Genomic DNA, 7407 nt, shown 5'->3' with positions numbered 1-7407 from the left:
TCTCTCTTTCCAGATCAGTAACTTTCTTTTCTCTGCGTGAGGAAATGGAACCTCATTCTTCATAGTATATTACTTATTTACCTAATCCCAGAATACCCAGAATAAATCACTGCCAAAAAGAAGAGGCCTGCTACTGCAAGAAAACACCCTAGAGTTTAATATTAATTTATAGTTTTCCCTTTCTTTAATCTAAGAGTATTTAGTGAAACAACATTGTCTATAAAATTGCTCGGGCTGAGGAGGTCCCTGACACACACATAGCTGCTTTTCCATGTGATTATTATGTTATATACTTTTATTCCATTTTAGGTTTTTTTTTTTAATCACATGAACATTAACAGAGTTCTAAAACTCAGAACTGCACAAAAAGAAATATGTATAAGCCAGGAACTGTAAGCCACATCTATAATACCAGCTTCTCATGAGGATGAGGCAGGAGGATCACAGTGGCCCAGGGTGTTGGGCAGCATAGCAAGACTCTATTTCTCCCCTGGAGTAGGGGAGGAAGCAAGGGGTGGGGGTGGGGGGTGGGGGGGAAGAGAGGAATGCCATTCCATCCCTCTGCCTAGTCCAGCTCCAGTTTTTACTTCCTTCCCACTCACTCCTTACAGGTAACTAAGGAATTTCTGACTCAGTCGCCCAGGTTTACACTCTGTTCACAAAAGCAGACACAGGCTCATTTTCTCACTTTGTTTTGTCTTGCCCCAATTGTAGCACACTACAAATATTCTTTTCTACTTTGTTCCCCCCCCCCCCCCACTAAATCACATATCCTCGAAATCATTCCCTATTGGTTTACATATCTCTTCTGGATTCTTTTCTACCAATGTACAGGACTCTCAGGTGCTTATCCAGTCATTTACTACTCTCTCACACACACCATCGCACCAACATTTACGTTGCATTTATTATTCTACAAGTATAAATACAAGTACTGCAACAAAGAACTGTGTGCGTGTCTATTTTCAGGTTGTTGGAGGCATAAATTCAGGGTGGGTTCTTAGAAGGAATAATGGCTTGAAAGTCAACACTTTTCAAGTGCGTTTAGGTACATTATGAGATTTGAATAAAGTAATTTAGAGTAGTTTTGTAATCATGTTCATTATATAGTTGTCCAGATGGATACTTTTGTTTTAGATTTTGAGTCACTGGACATTGTATACCATGTTTTGTTTTGTTTTTGAGATAAGGCCTTGATTATATTACCCAGGTTAACCTGGAATTCGTTATGTAGCCCAGGCTAGTCTAGAAGTTGTAATGCTCGGGCTCCAGCCTCCTGAGCACTAGACTTAGAAGGTTCACTGTCACACCCAGACACGTTCTGTCCTTCAATAGCACAAATACACCTTAACACGGGCGTTCTCCTGATGACTGACTAACTTCCTCTTCCTAAGCAGACTCAGACTCATATGTACTCAGTGAATTTGATTTTCAGCTCCAAGAAGACTACTTCACAGAAATACTGGGGGAGGGGCCCCTTGGATCAGAGAAACAATAGTAGGTGAGGACAGGTGCCATCTGCCTGTGGGAATGAACAGAGTCAGGATATGATAAATAGTGAAGGAGCTGATGTGAAGGTGCTACAGGGCCGGCAAACTGTACTGTAAATCATGTGAACAGCGACATGCTAAACATTCTCCTTTCTCACTACATATATATATATATATATATATATTATATGTGTGTATATATATAATGTATGTATATACACACAGAGAGGAAGTTGGTAACTATCTTAGACTGAGATTACCTCAGCTTTGAAATTGGTAAGGTATTTTTAAAATGCTTCATAATTAGAATTGGACACTCTTGATTGGGCATCAGAGTGGCAAGAGTAACTACATCCCAGCCAGTCTGCTCAGTACAGCAACATTATTCTGGAGTTTTACTATTTGTGTCTTCCTTTTGGATGGCTTCCCTTATGCAGAGTGGAGATGCTCTGATAACCATCTATCTTAAAGGAGACTGATTCCATTTGGAAATCTCTGGAATTTGGGGCTTTCGAAGTTGGAGATCAAAGATAGGAATCAGTCATCTCTTCCACTGCTGACCAACAATGGCAAAAAAAAGAAAAACAAATCCTCCTTTGTCTTTCCCACTGTAAAAGAAAAACAAAAATCTCTGTGGTAAAGTGTTAGTGCTACAAACACTAACACTTTACCACAGTTACTTTGCCATGTTATGCTTCCAAGACAGTTTTCTGCACATGGTTGCCTGCCAACCTTTTCCACTGTAAATTCCCTTATTTTAATCCCTGTAAGTAACGAATACCCCAGGGGATATTCTCTGTGACTATGTAAATATCCCCCTTCTTGTTTGGAACAATGTTTCATGAGATCAAGACAGGAGCCTCACATGGCCCCTTAAATACCTTTCTATGCAAATGAGCTCATGCCAAATCCTACCACCAAAAAGCCAAGCTTTATTAATTACTGTTGCCTTCCTGACATCACTAACCAGCTGTGCTCCAGGATCTCATGCCCTGAAACCACATAAGTGGGTTCAATATCCAATGGTGCTACTTGCTGTGTATGAGAATGAAAGACAGGCTGCCTCATAGTTCTGGGCCCTGGTTTCTTTCTGTTTGGGGGAGGGGAGCTGTCAGAACAATTCGGAGAACTCAGATAATCTGAAACGTACCCAGGACTCTGTGCAGCAAATGGTAGATGCTCAGTAAGTGATGGCTGTTAATAATTGTGAAGGAGATTTGTTTTAGTTTTGAACCCTGATGTAATCTCTCTTCCAGACAAACAGATTCTGTCATACTACCACAATGTGTTGTTGGTTTCAGCTGTAGGGGAAGACTAGTTGGAAAGCAAAAGCTGCCCGTGTAATTTCACTCCAGGATATTAGGCTGTGGGGTCTGTGGCCCCAGAGTTCTTGTCATTGTAGAGAGCCTGCTTAGTAAGAGTCTAAAGCAGGCATTCCAACAAGACTGGAGCGCCACCATGGGGTCAGCTCTGATGCAGACGCTGTTTCTTGGAATTCTGTCCTAAGGAATACGGACTGGAACAGTCAACTGAGTCTTCTTTACCTGAAAGCCTGCAGAATGCGTTGTTGACTCTTGGGGGGGGGTTGGGGGGGGGGAGAGGGAGGAAGAGGGAAATGGAGAGAGATGAGAGGGAGAGAGAGAGAGAGAGAGAGAGAGAGAGAGAGAACATGGATGAAGAAACTAGAAAAAGTAAACATTTTATCTGAATTCTGAAGTATTGGTGTATCTTGAGAATTTGGAATCAAGACCTTAGCTTCAAAGGAGTGGTCTCACCAAGCAGACCATTGCTGGGTTTGTTATTTATAGCCCACTGTCCTCTACATAAACTAGATTTTAATTGAGGCTCTTGAAGATACAGTTCTGGAGTCTCTATTTTCCTTAGAGATACATAACAATTCCTTTCTCTAAATAACCCTTAGAAACTCCACTCAGGACTGGGGAGGTTCCATAGTCAGTAAAGTGCTTACCACACAAGCATGAGGACCTTCACTGAAATCCCCAGAACCCATGTAAAGCCTGGTGTGGTAGCCGGGCTCTTCAATCTCAGTGCATCTCTGGTGAGGTCAGAGGTGAAGACAGGAGAAGCTCCCAGGCCAGCAAACTGACCATGTCTCAAACAAAGCAGAAGACAAAGATTGGCACTGAAGTTGTGCCTGGTGTGAGTGCTGTGGCCTCACTCTGTAGCTTAAGTCAACCTTGAACTTGCAACAACCCTCCTGCCTTAGCATCCCGAGTGCCAGGATTACAGGCACGAGCTACCATGCTCAGTACTTAATACGCTTTGGACCTGCTCCTTTCCCTGAGGACCGTTTTCAATTTCACTGACTCTATACTTGCCTCCCTTGCATTGCTGCGATCTTAAAATTTTCAAGTGTTTCTATCATTGGCTTAACATCCCTGAACACCCTCAGTACCTCCAAGTGTGCATAAGGCTCTTCACTAGGAAGTACCCACCTCCCGATTCAGTTCCAAGTCTTGTTGCAAACCTGCTTCCAGCTTTCTGGAACCATGAGTAGACCTTTAAACACACCTGCCCATTTCTATTACTCTGCACACTCACTGCGGCTGTTTGCTTTATTTAAACACCTTTACCCACTGGACAGTGATGGCACATGCCTTTAATCCCAGCACTTAGGAGGCGGAGGCGGTTGGATCTCTGTGAGTTTGAGGTCAACCTAGTATACAAAGTGAGTTTCAGAACGGCCAGGACTACATAGAGAAATCCTGTTTCAACCAACCAACCAACCAACCAATCAATCCCTTTGCCCACAACACCTATTGGAGAAAAATAATTTTTTTGAGACAGCATCTCATACAGTTTCCAGGCTAGCCTTCAACTGGCTATGTACTAAAGGGCGACCTAGAATTTATTTTTTAAAAAATTATTTATTATGAATGTGCACACGCCACAGCATTCTTGTGGAGGTCAGAGGACAGCTTGTGGGAATCTGTTCTCTTCTTCCACATTTTGGGTCCTCAGGAATGAACTGAGATCATCAGGCTTGGCAGCAAGTGCCTTTGCATGCTTAACCACCGCACCAACTGGATAACCTTGGACTTCTGACTCTTTGCCTCTGTGCCAGGATTAGAGCATGTGCCACTATGCCTAGTAAGGGGGACTAAAGCTAGGGCTTTGTGAATCCTAAGCAAGCATCTTCTAACTGAACTGCATCCCTAGCCTGCTGTTCCGAGTTCATCTTTTCTACAAAACCCATCCTAATGTTCTACAATGCCCATTCCATCACCTCCAAGCCCCCAAGGACAACTCCTTCCCTCCCTATATCTTCTACCAATGTTCCTAGAGCATCTCCTACTCTGTCTGAGCTCTACACCCTAGCAGGCTCTACTCCTTGAGAACAAAGATAGGCTAAGTAATCCCTGCACACCTAGGTCGTGGTCTATGGTGGACACTGTAAAAACAATGCTCTCACTGGAGTTTGTTGGATAATAAGCAGGGAGTATAAGAAAAAAAATATTCCAAGACACCCCTTCGGGCTATGGAGCGGTCATTCTGTTCATAACAACAAGCTGTTCCAAGCAGCTGCCACCTTGGTGTTGCAGACTTTGTGTTCTCACTGGCTACAGTTGAGAAGCCATGTGTGTCCAACAATCACACCATACTAGTTTTTGGAGAAATTCCAGTTATACAGAACCATGATTCAATTTCCTTTCCACTTTTATTGACGATACTTTGAAATAGGCTTGTTTTGTTTTTTTTTCCCCCCAAGAGGAAATGCTCTCTTAATGAGTCAGCTGGACATTGTCAAGGCAAGCAATGGTTTAAGTTGGCTCCCATTTGACTTCATTCATTCAGTCTGCCAGAATCTATTAATGCAAAGCGCCAGCTAAAGAAATAGGTCCACTACTAAAATCATAGAGATCTTTCTATAGTTTGTCCCATTTCATTAGCTCAGTAAGATTTACAGAGCTGTGGAGATGGCTCATTTGATAAGTTACTAGCCACAGAAGCATGAGGACTTTTGTTCAGAACCAGGGAACCCATATACAAAGCAAGGTGCCATGTGCCCATAACCCTAGCACCAGGGGTATGGGAGGTAGCTTAGAGTACAGTTGGATTCCTGGAGCTCATTGGCTAATAAGTCTGCCAATTGGGGAAACTTCAGGTTCAGTAAGAGACCTTGTCTGAAAAAAGTAAATAAATGTAGGGGCTGGAAGGATGGCTCAGTGGTTAAGAGCACTTACTGGTCTTATGAAGGACCTGGTTTCGGTTCCCAGGATTCACATAGTAGCTAAAAACACTTATAACCCCAGTTCCAGGAGATTCGATGCTAAGCTAAGTGCTACAAACTTCTTCACAGCCTTATCTGTTTTGTTTGTTTTGTTTTGTTTGCATAGGTTCTCAGGATCAAAGTCGGATCATCAAGTTTACAGAGTTGGTGTCTTTACCTGTCAAGCTATCTTCCAGTCTCCTCAAAATCCTCTTTTTTAGGGGGAGTAAATATACTCAAAAGAGTAAGACATCCCCACTGTAAGCTGTAAGAAGGAATCAGGGAAAAAGTTTCCATTCCGTCTTATGCTCATTCCATATCTGCTCACTTGAGTATGAAAGTCTCACAAGAACTGACTTTTCCCCTCTCTTCTCTATATCATAGATCTATACAAATGATATAGACATAAGACATTGTATTATTTATACCAGTTTTGTTTCTCCAGCTTTCAGTTCTGAGCTTCAGACTCTTGGGTCCAAGAACCTAATTGGATGTCTTCACTTAATCAACTAGAGACCTACATGTCTACTAACATAACAATTTCATGTTCTATGTCTCATTCACACCAAAAGACTGCTCTTCATTTATTCTTAGTTAAGTAAATGACATGCCATCAACCTAGCCCAAACCATTGTATTTAGTTAGTTATCTTTGGGTCCATTTCTTCATCCCACACAAACGCCATTAGATATATTAATCTCTATCTCCAAATTATACTCTAAATCCATCCACATTTGCATAGCTATCAACCCAGACAAAGGCAACATCATTTCTACTTTAGTCTCCATTTCCACTCTTATCTGTTCTATGTCCCTTCTCCAAATAGATCCAAACAATCATGTGTGACACTTTCACGAATCCATACATCAAGCATTTATGGAAAGCAAACAGAATGAAGGATACAATGGTAAAGCAAAAAATAGATCTTCATGTTTGTGGACTTACATTCCAGAAGAAAGGTAAAACAAAATTTTAAAAGTTGAGTAGTTCAAACACAACGAGAATGAATCTAAAAATCAAACGGGATAAACTAAGATAGTTGCCCCTTCCATGAATTTTGGTTTTGTATCACGTTTACATTAAAATCCAAATACTTCATCATGCCCTTGTTATAGTTTTGAGATCTGGTCTGTTTGCTCCTGTAATCTTAGCTCCAGCCACTCCGACTTTTTTTTTTTTTCCTTTCTTTATTTCTTCCTCTATTCCTCCCTCCTTCCTCTTTTCCCCCCTCTTTCCTTCTTTCTGTGGCACTGGAGAGCAACTCAGATCCTGGCTTCTGTTCTAACAAGGTTTCAGACCCGTTCCCTTCTTCAGAGGAGTTTCCTCTTGTCTGGAATGCTGTTCCCATGTCTTGGGAAAGTGGCTCCTTCTCAGTTCAAACATTTGATTGAACTTGCCCAATATAACTAAAGTAGCTTCTACTCCTTTTCTGCCCATCACACCTTTTAATTTACTCCACAGCACTTTCCATTTTCCTCAGTCGCAGTAACTGGTTAATAGTATCTCTGTCCTCGCTAAACTGTAACCTAAAGTGCAGTATCTTGGGCGTGCTGCTCATCAAACTATCACTAAAAGTCTAGAACACGCCCTCATACAACATGGGTCTATTTTGTGATCGAATTCCCAATTCAAAGGTCTTCCACGCTGTCACAGCCAAGCTCCGCCTCCTGGAGCTACTTCCGCCTA

The 7407-nt window shown here is 41.9% G+C and overlaps 1 long non-coding RNA gene across 1 annotated transcript; it reads right to left on the bottom strand.

Annotated features, from left to right (window-relative positions):
* Positions 1–3465: 3465 nt before the first annotated feature.
* On the bottom strand, positions 3466–7400 carry LOC143442720 (uncharacterized). Its single transcript, XR_013111131.1, has 4 exons — positions 7164–7400; positions 6625–6730; positions 5900–5986; positions 3466–3603 (listed from the first exon to the last, which is right to left on the bottom strand). It is a non-coding gene; the product is annotated as an uncharacterized LOC143442720 (long non-coding RNA).
* Positions 7401–7407: the final 7 nt, after the last annotated feature.

The sequence above is a fragment of the Arvicanthis niloticus genome, chromosome 6, assembly GCF_011762505.2.
Source record: "Arvicanthis niloticus isolate mArvNil1 chromosome 6, mArvNil1.pat.X, whole genome shotgun sequence".
Classification (NCBI taxonomy): domain Eukaryota; kingdom Metazoa; phylum Chordata; class Mammalia; order Rodentia; family Muridae; genus Arvicanthis; species Arvicanthis niloticus.
Note: the sequence above shows the minus strand (reverse complement) of the source record. Positions and strands in the feature narration are given on the sequence as shown.